This window comes from Marmota marmota, unplaced genomic scaffold (assembly GCF_001458135.2).
Source record: "Marmota marmota marmota unplaced genomic scaffold, marMar, whole genome shotgun sequence".
Classification (NCBI taxonomy): Eukaryota; Metazoa; Chordata; class Mammalia; order Rodentia; family Sciuridae; genus Marmota; species Marmota marmota.
Genome location: NW_026000005.1, coordinates 51,361,552 through 51,371,325, shown reverse-complemented (window position 1 = coordinate 51,371,325; position 9,774 = coordinate 51,361,552). Strand labels below are relative to the sequence as shown.

At 51.8% G+C, this 9,774-nt stretch overlaps 1 protein-coding gene and 1 long non-coding RNA gene across 3 annotated transcripts in view; one reads left to right on the top strand and one right to left on the bottom strand.

Annotated features, from left to right (window-relative positions):
* The window catches only part of Ube2f (ubiquitin conjugating enzyme E2 F (putative)), a 57,647-nt gene extending 56,250 nt beyond the window's left edge, over positions 1-1,397 (bottom strand). Inside the window, exon 1 of one of the 2 annotated variants that reach the window (XM_048808852.1) lies at positions 1,263-1,397. The gene's annotated coding sequence lies outside the window, so the exon portion shown is untranslated. The remainder of the gene's footprint in view (positions 1-1,262) is intronic. The other variant, XM_015481649.2, reaches the window with a different exon arrangement.
* The window catches only part of LOC107138843, an 18,292-nt gene that overhangs the window by 2,376 nt on the left and 6,142 nt on the right, over positions 1-9,774 (top strand). The gene's annotated exons all lie outside the window — the stretch shown is intronic.

Genomic DNA, 9,774 nt, shown 5'->3' with positions numbered 1-9,774 from the left:
GAAGTAGCGGGGCGGGGACTCGGCCGCTCTCGCCCTCGGCGGCAGCGGGCGCTTTAAAAAAAAAAAAAAATTCAAAGCCGCGAAGAACTTTATTTGCAACCTGACTCGCGAACAGCTGCGTGTGCCGCCCGGGGCGGGACTAGGCGAGGCGGACGCTCTGACCTCTCTGATTGGTCGAGGGGCGCGGCGGGAGGCGGGCATGGATTCGAGGTCCTCGCTGATTGGTCAGTGAAGTCCAGGGCGGGGCCTCCGAGGTAGTTCTGGCGCCTGAGAGCTCCAGCGCGCGCGTGGAGCCAGGTTCCCTATTTCCATTCATTGGGCAATGTGCGGGGCTTGGGGGTTTGGAACTGATCAAGCGCCAAGCCGGAACTGACCGCTACCATGAGTGGAGCGCCCGGTGTGTCCGGCACAGTGACCAATGCAAAGGACCGGGCTAGCCCCAGCAGCCTGCAGTGCCTGGGCTGTGACGTGGGCGGTCAGACGTGCAAATGACCACCCCGTGGGCCGGCGGAAGGGTGGGTGGCCCATTCCTGCCTTTTTTAGCCTTTCTCTGATCCGTTTAATACACATGCTTTAAAGATCTCTTTCAAGTTGTCCCACTTCTAGATTATGGGGTGCAAATTCTTCTCTTGTCCTTTAGTGTACTTGTGTGATTGACGGTGGGCAGCTCTGGGTGGGGTCAGGCAAGCTTCTGGAGTAGTGGGCCATCAAAAGATGAGGTTAACCACGAAGACAGGAAGAAAGAGCCAAAGAGTGAGACTTGTTTCCAAGAGCTCCACTGAATGATTTTAAAAGGTGACTGACAGGCTTGTTTTGTTTTGATCTAACTCGGGGCCTTCCCCACACAAATCACGTGCTATACCACTGAGCTACATCCCCAGACCCTAGATTTTCTTTCTAAAAGAGGCTTTTGGATCTGTGAACTGGTGGGAGAGGAGCCAAGAGAATCCTCAATAATAACTCACATTCTTTCTTTTGTTTGGGAACATTTCTCCCTTTACCCAGCCAACTCCCAAGTTTTCCTAAGCTTAGGCACCACTTTCCCAGAGAGGCCTCCAGGTCCAGGTCCCGGGTCTTGGGAGGGTACCTGTGTCCTGGGTGTCTTTGCCGGAGCCCTGCACTCTGGCTTCTTGGTGCTGAACAAGTGTTGTCATTGCCTAGAGCACACCTCCACCACACGACCAGCACACTGGTTTCATTAAAGAGGTTCGTAGCATAGAAGTTAACTAGTGAGATCAAAATAAACACACAGACTCAATTACCTTTTTCTATGACCAGGTCCGAGAAGGCTCTCCCCTCTGGCTACTGCCTCAAGCCACCTGGTGGAGCAGCGATGTTTACTCAGGACTAAAAGGAGAGAGAGAGAGAGCACACCAGGGAGTGGCCTTTTATTGGGGAACAAGAAATTCAGGGGAAAATTCCATCCAATGAAGGTCGAGGGGGGCAGCATTCCAAGGTCAGGGTCAGTGATTGGCCTCAGGGTCAGTGGTCAGTCACACCCCCACACGGACAGGCTCTAGCACCTGGAGAGGGTGGGGATTAGCTCCCACACAGTTTGGCCAGAACGCCTCACACCCAATCAGGGAGGTGCCCAATCACGTGCGAGAATGGCTTCCCACACACACCCTGAGCACATAGCCTGTGCCCAGAACACATGTGCTGGGTAGATATTGCAAGAACGAGTGTGGAGTCCTGGCAAGAGAAGATAAGGGCTAAAAGCAAGGCTGTGGGTGAAGGTGCAACTGGAGTGGCTTGGGCACCGCTTTCCCACTCTGGGGCACCGCAGGAGAACCAGGTGCACTGTTCACTGGCCCGCAAGAGCCTAAATCTGACCACCTCAGATGAATGATGCCATTTCCAGTCATCTTCTGAGGTACACCATGCCCTAACCTAAGACTTGGTTAGGGCCCACTAGTTCTTAGCTTCTTCATTTCTCACAACAACCCCATGAAACAGTTTTCTTATTTCCATTTTAGAAACAAGGTGACTGAGGAACAAGTTGGATGGTCTGCCCAAGGCGGCAGAGCTAGTTGTGAGGTCAGGCAGTGTGACCGCCTTGTGCTCACTAGCACACTGACCCAGAGGCAGTGCTGATGCCAGATGTGCAAATAACCACCTGTTTATCTCCAACCTGCCTTAGCTGTAACACAGAAGATTCCAAAGACTGAATGTGTCCCCAGAGCCTGAGAAGGTCAGTTCTGGGGACCTGGCCAGGTGCTATTGCCTGTAGGCCTCTCTCCTCAGTCCTGGCCTCTGTGGGCTGGCCTTGCCCTCCTAGATGCCTTGGTGGAGGTCGGCCTAGTCTCAGACACATCTTTATACACAGCTGCCACTGCCCGCTCTACTTCACATTCTCTGGGAAGGGCTGGCTTTGGTCATGTGTCTGCTCTGTGCGTGGGGGCAGGGATTCAACTCTGAGCCTCCCAAGGAGTGCTGTTGCTAGAGGAGGGGAGGTGGAGACTGCCACCATATGTCCTCCCCATCCCTTAGACCTTGTATGGCAGCTCCCAAGTTCAACCCCAGGAACCGCCTGCTGGGGCACAAAAGGGGAGATGTCTCTGCTATGGCTTGGATGTGTCCCCTCCCAAACTCACTTGACAGTTAACCCTAGTGCAACAGAGTTGGGAGTGAGGGCCCCACTGCGGTGTGGATGAGTGCTGCTGCAGAAGGCCTGCAGGGGAGGTTCTCTTCTGCTCTTCTGCCCTAAGGGGACACCAAGAAGGTTGTCACCAGTGCTGGCACCTTGACCTTGGGCTTATCAGCCTTCAGAACTGTGAGAAATCTATTTGAAGAAACGTATGTAATAAATTTCTCATTTCTTACAGTCCCAGAGGCTGGGCAGTCCCAGGCTTGCTTGTTTTTTTTTTTTTTTTTTTTTTTTTTCAGTGCCGGGGAATAAACTCGGGGCCCTTGTTTGTATGTCCAGGCAGGCACTCTACCACAGAGCTGCAGCCTAAGTCTCTGCTCTGTAAATTTCCCAGTCTCTGGTATTCTGTTATAGTAACACAAAATGGGCTGAAACAGTCCCTTGTTTTCAGCCAGGCCAGCCTCTGAGCACAGCCGCAGGGGCTGTCTAAAGTCACTGAGTGCTGCAGCAGCCATGAGAAGCAAATGCACCTTCTCCCCCTCGGCTGTGCACAGTGGTGGCCGGAGGCTGCAGGAGCACCTAAGATCTGTGAGGCTGGCTGGAGGGAGAGGCCAGGCCACTGGCCCAGGCACACTGTGGCACATTTCACAGGGAATTGGGATGCTGAAGCCACTCCTGCAGAGAAGGCCCGCTTTGTTTTAGATTTTGTGTAGTTCCTGTAGTTTGCATTATTCCATCTGAAGTTGTCCACTTCAGCTGGTGCTGAGTGTGAAAAGTCAAAAAACACTTCTCTTAAAGGAACCATAGCTGAAAATGTGTGTCTGTCAGAGTTGATGGAAACACTTGGTAAACAAGACAGGCGCCAGATAGGAGCAATCATCCTGCATTCTGGGCATTTGTAAAGGTCCAAGATGGTGTCCACAGGAAAGCACCTCAGGCTACAGCCCTGACGTTCTTCCAGGGTCCCTTAAGGCAGTTTCACCTCAGGTAGAGCCCCTCCACCTGTAGCCACAGCTCTTGCTGGAGACTGGAGTGAAGAACCAACCCTCTGTACCTCCCAAACTTTCACAGCTGGTGTCCAGCAGGGCTCAGGTGATGGCAGTGCTGCAGGTCCTCTATAAAGAGGAGGAGCCACCATTCAGAGTGGACCTGGGCTTCTGCTTGCTGTGTTGGCAGCTAGGTGACCCAGCACAACACCTTAGGAGGTCAATTAAAGTAAAAATAAATAAATAAATAAATAAAACCCCTTCTGATCTTTTGACACAGTAACTCCACCCTTGCCTAAGGAAGTAATCCAAAAGCAGAAAAAGCCCTGGCACAAAGATGTCCATTGTATTATGTACAATAGTACATAATACATGCGCAGTGCAAGGGATGGTCAGCTATGTTGCCATCCGCTTACTACGGGAAAGTGCAGCTGATCGGCAAGATCATCCCCAGATTACATGGAGCCATGAATACTTATTACGTCCAACAAGCAGCATTCAAACTGTGCACGTGCAGTCGTGTGGTGATTGCCACAGGAAGAGACAACTACATGGGCAGAGCCTAGATGTCAGTAGACAAAGTGAATCTGATTTCTGTGTCAGGGCAAGAAGATTGGCAGTGACTTTTCCTCCTCCCCCCCCACCCCAACTTTGGCTTTTGTTACCTTGATAACAATACAAAGGCTTCTTATGCAAATCGCTGATCCTTAACTTGAAGCACAGGTCTGGTCCAGGAAGTTCTCCATGCAGCCCTTAGTTAAAGGAGTGAGTTATGGGGAAGCAAGTTAGGGATTCTCTGCACAAAGTTTAAAAACAGGCAACCTGGATCATGCTTCAAAAAGCCTTTCTAAATTCCAAGAACACAGATGAAATCATTTTGAAAATAAATGCATAGTTTGGATCAAATCCGTGTAGCAATGGAACTGTTTTCATGTGGGCTGGACTTATAGTATATTAAGTCCATTCAATGAAATTGTGAAGAGACATTTTCTAAAGGAAATAAGTCTGGCACATGGCAATTTGTGGGCACACACACCGTCTGCATTTCAGAGACCAGGGGATGGCCCTCCAGAGCATGACGCAGGCGTGCAGCAGTGAGTAGCAGCAGGAGGAAGAAGGATTCAAACATATTGTCTCACTGATGGCACCTGGTACTCAGGAAGTTCAAGTGGAAGACAATGATTAGAAAGGTGAGGCAGGATGAGTGTATAAAGAGATGATGTGATCAGCTATCTAGAAGAGTATTCCAAGAGGCAGTGAAAACTGAAAAAAGGGATGAGAGATGAATACACTGATTTGGTTTTTAAAAAATCAGTAGGTATATTTCATCCTCCAATTAGGAGATATTAAGAAACCCTTTCACCTAGGAGAAAAAGAAAGAAATGTAAACTATTCAAATAACCTAATGGCAAACAAGCATGATCTGGACACAGAGTTACAAACCTTTGGGTCTCTCCAGTGTGTGCATCTGTTCACACCTCTCCAGGTGCACACCTGCCATCAGTTCAGGCCTCTCCATTGTATGCATCTGGGTCAGGGTAGCATTGAAGGATAGGGGAAATCTGTTCCACATGAAGGATCAGCCAATGACCAGGGAGCAGGAAGATGAAACCTAAGACCCAGCAATGGCCAGTACCTTGGAAGGGCCTGAGCCAGTCTAGGGAGGCTGCCCAGTGGGAAAACAGGTCAGAATTTGTGGTTTTGTTTGTTTGTTTTGTTCTGGGATGCAATACAAGGCTTTGTACATACTAGCCACTGAACTACATCCCTATCCCCAAAGGGGCACAGGCTGAAATGTCACCCCAACAGTAGATTGTTGTCAGTGGCAACAACCTGGAAGCAGCCTAAATAAGCCCTTTTGGGTCCATGGGCTGCCCCAAAGAGTAAGATAAGCATATGCTCCTGCACAGAAGTGTCCATCATACATTGTTAAATGAGTGGACAAATGGTGGAATCTATTTATGCGAAAGTATCTTGTTAAGATAGGGATGAGTTTATGAGCTACCAGAAAATATTCCAAAGCGCATTGCATTAGTATGCTAGGGCCGCTGGGACCAAGCAGCATGCACTGAGTGGCTTAAACAAAAGAAGTGCATTGAATGCATTGTCTCCTAGCCAGAAGCCAGAGGCTGAACTCAGGTGCCTGCAGGCTTCTCCGGGGCCAGGGGATGGATCAGTTCAGGCCTCTTTCCTTGGCTTGCAGATGTCCACCTTCTCCCTGCATGTATGTCTGCCTCTAGCTGTCCCCTTTATGTACGTATGCCAGTCAGCCTAGCTTAAGGACACTCTAATGACCTAGCTTTAAACTGAGTACCTCTTTTAAGACCCTATTCTTAAATAAGCTTACATTCTGAGATGTGGAATTAGGAGTTCAACCCATAACACATATACACCATTTTTTGTTTGTTTTTTATTTTTTTGATACTGGGGACTGAACCTAGGGCCTTTCATATGATGGGCAAGCACTCTACCACTAAGCAGCAAACCCAGAACCCCCCTTTTTGTACTATAGATTGAACCCAGGGATGCTTAACCACTGATGGGTTATGACAGTGACCATATACACCATTTTAACAGTTGCTCTGGGCAACAGTGTGGGGTAGAGGTAGGAACAGTTTTTTTACTTCATAGAAGGCTGACAGTTTTGATTTGCTTGAGAGGATGGCCAAGGGATTGTATGTCAAGGACCTTGTTCTAAACACTATCTAGTGCTGACCAAGGTGGGGAGTGGGCTGCACTCAGCAAAAGGACCTCTGAGGCTGCTCCTCACCTCTCCCAGGTAGAGAAGACATTTGGAAGCCCTAGCTTTTAATGGCAGGAGCTGTGGCACCCCCAGCCAGGTGCCCCTGGCCTCAAGAAGGTTGGGAAGCTGCCTGCAGAGCAACCCCAGTCTCTTTTGGGCACCTCACAGGAGCCTCTGGAGCGGTCTTGGATGCTAGGGCAGTCCACCCCCAATGTCCTGCGAGTTGTTACCTATCCATCCACAAGGCCGCTAGCATGGCCACCAGGATGGGGGACAGCTGAAAGCATACCAGTTCGGCCCCTCCACTCCAGATCAGGCTGCTGGAGGGGTGGGGGTTCTTCCTTGCTGCTTCTGGGGGTGGAAACTGGGATCCCAGCTGGCTCACACACGGAGGGGGAGGCATATCACCCCGAGCTCTATCAGACATGGACCATCCCTCTGAGGGTCACCTAGAGGTGCCTGCCCAGCCAGGAGGGAGAGCCTTCCACAAGGGGAGCAGTGGAGGTGACGTGCCTGCTCAACAAAGCTTCTAGGGGACACAGAGGCACTTTGAGACCCAGGTAGCCTTGAGTACAGGCTGGGCATTGTGGAAGGTGGGTGTAGGGGGCCTCCCTCTTGGCTCTGCCTCTCCATGTTCAGATCAGGCCTTAGATAGGGTGGTGTTGAGCCCCCTGCGAGGCCTCCAGGCTCTGCACCGTCCAGAGGACTGGGTGTCCATGCTGCAGTCTCCCCCTGGAGTGTTACACGGGTGGGGCAGGGGGCAGTGTGAACGGTGTACAGACGCTGAAAGGTTGCCCTCTTGGGCTCCTTCTGGTCTGTAAGCACTGGTGACCTCGCCAAGGACCCACACATGGCTGTCCCAGGTCAGGCGCCTGGGGCAGGGGAAGTGAGGACCCACTAGGGCAGTTGGCCACAATTGAGGGAGCCTGCATGGTCTGGGCAGGGCAGGCGCATATTTCTGTCCTCAGAGTCCTCAAGTCCTAGGAGGGCTATGGCAGTGCTCTCTGCGCCTGGCAGCCGCGGCAGCCCCGGGCCTCAGAGGAAGCTGAGGGAGCTGGGCAGGGCAGGGCCAGCCACCAGGAGGCAACTCCAGGACTCAGGGAAGAGCAAAGCAAAGTAAGCGACCCACACGTTGGCAGAGCTGTCATTACACCCTTGCTGAGAGCCATAGCTAAGTAAGAATGATGCATGGCATGACCCAGGTCATTTGCAGTGACATTGCATGAAAGGTGACCTTGCTCAAGGACCAGGGCGGATCTGGGTTTAGGGCAGATCAGGGTTTAGGGCGCTCCTTGGGTTTAGGGCGGTTCCAGGTTTAAGGTGTATCCTGCTGGGAATAGGGCGTATCCTGCTGCCTCCAGGCGCCCACTCCTTGAGTTCCCATTGAGTTCCCACCGGATTCAGAGAGTATTTGGGATTCAGAGCCCTGTGGAGAGTGTGAATTTGCCCCAGAAAGTGCCTGTAGAATGCCGGTGTGAGTTCGGGAATAAAGAATTGCTGTTTGAATCTACAAGGTTGTGAGTGGCTCGTGATTTTGTGCCCAGCCAGACTGCGGCACACCCTCTCAAAATGGGCGGAAGGACTCCGGCCTCACTCCCGCTCCATGGCTCACCACTTCAAAGGAGAGATTACAAAAGGGTCTAAAGGTGGAAGTTAAAGCAGCGAGTTTTCAGAAGAACTCACAGGAGAACAGTGTCATCCAACAAGGCCGGTTCCTCAGACACAAAAATACAAAGGACAAAAAGGCACAGTGAACTACATTAACGTTTAGAGTTCTCTCTCTCTCTCTCTTTTTTAAAAGAGAGAGAGAGAGAGAGAGAGAGAGAGAGAATTTTGAGTATTTATTTTTCAGTTTTCAGTGGACACAACATCTTTTATTTGTATGCTGAGGACCGAACCCAGCGCCCCACGCATGCCAGGCGAGCTCGCTACCGCTTGAGCCACCTCCCCAGCCCCTAGAGTTTCTCTTGATCCAACGGAACCGAAACCGTTTCGACAATGAAAAGCAGAGTGGGAGGAGGTCTTTGCAATGGCTACGACACAAAGGATACAAATCCAGAACTGTGAAGAGTCTAGAACTGGAGAAGAAAAGGCAGAGACCCCTGAAGAAACATCAGCAAAATGGTGAACAGGCCCTTCACAGAAGAGGCCCTCCAGTTGTCCGGCAGCGCGAAAGAGGCCCCTTGCTTGTCATCAGCAGAGGAACAGAAGTCAGCAGGGGACGTCGCTTCACACCCATCCTTCCGGATGAAGCTGGGTAACCCAGAGGGTGGCAAGCAGAGGCGAGGACCTGAAGTGACAGCCACCCCCAGCACAGCAGGCGGGGCAGAGCTTCCCACTTCCAGGAGCCCTGACCCCTCCAGCAGGGCGGTGCCTGTGCCCCAGTCCCCTGCACCGGTGCTGTCAGGAGGGCCAGCACTCTGCCGCAGGAGTCCGGGCCATACGCTGAGGTCTGGGGAGACACCCGAGGGGCGGAGGAGAGGGGCCCGCACGGCCAGTGGCCTCCACCAGCGCCCACCCTTGCCCTCCACCACAGTAGCAAAGCCTTGGTGTCCAGCTGGGCATCCGACGCGATGCTGCGTGGCTGGCACCTCAGCTCTGACGTGGAGCTGAGGTGCCTGGTGGCTGGCACGTGGCTGGCGGGAGGACTCTTGTCCCGCTTGCTGGGCTCTCCGAGGTGGTCTGATCAGGCGTGCTCTTCCCCCAGGCCTGCCTGACCGGTGGCGGGGCTCCTGGGCTGCGCTGGCCGCAGGGGCACTGGCGCGCTCCCCACCCATATGGCCGCCAGGTCCTGCTGAGCGCGTGCGGGTCACCCCAGCTCCTCAGCTCCAGAGCCCGGCTGCTCGGGCGGGGCTCAGGCATGCACCTAAGGACCCACAGGCAGCGGTCACCTGCGCTGGCACTGGACCTGCGGGCCACTCCCGCACCGCCCCCGGCCCTGCCTGGGCTCCTGCTTTCCGCCACCCGCTGTTCAGCCAAGATCCCGGACTCGGGATCCAAATATCATATATGAGCGCTCCTCATATATGATATATGGACATACGCACATACAGACATACAACACAAAACACAAGTGTGCACACATAACACAATATATACAACACATAACATAATAGTAAAGGCCTTGTAGCTTTTCACAGGTGAAATCTCCATTGCAATGTTTAAAAACTCTACAGTCAAAAAATAGAAATGATCAGAAAAACATTAACCTAGGTCTGTATGAGCTCAAAAAATAAAATAGAACTTCATGATGTGGGAAAGGGCAATAATAAAATAGATATTGAAAAAGGCATCCTGGTTACCACCTGGGTTTGACTCTTCTTTGGATATCCCATCCTTTTTCCTGCAACTTGCATAATGGGTCTGAAGGTATTCCCACAAGCAAGCCCCAAGGTTTTTTAAATTTGAAATAGGCTTTAATGGTGTTCATTATTCATTAGCCTCCAGGTGTGGGAGAA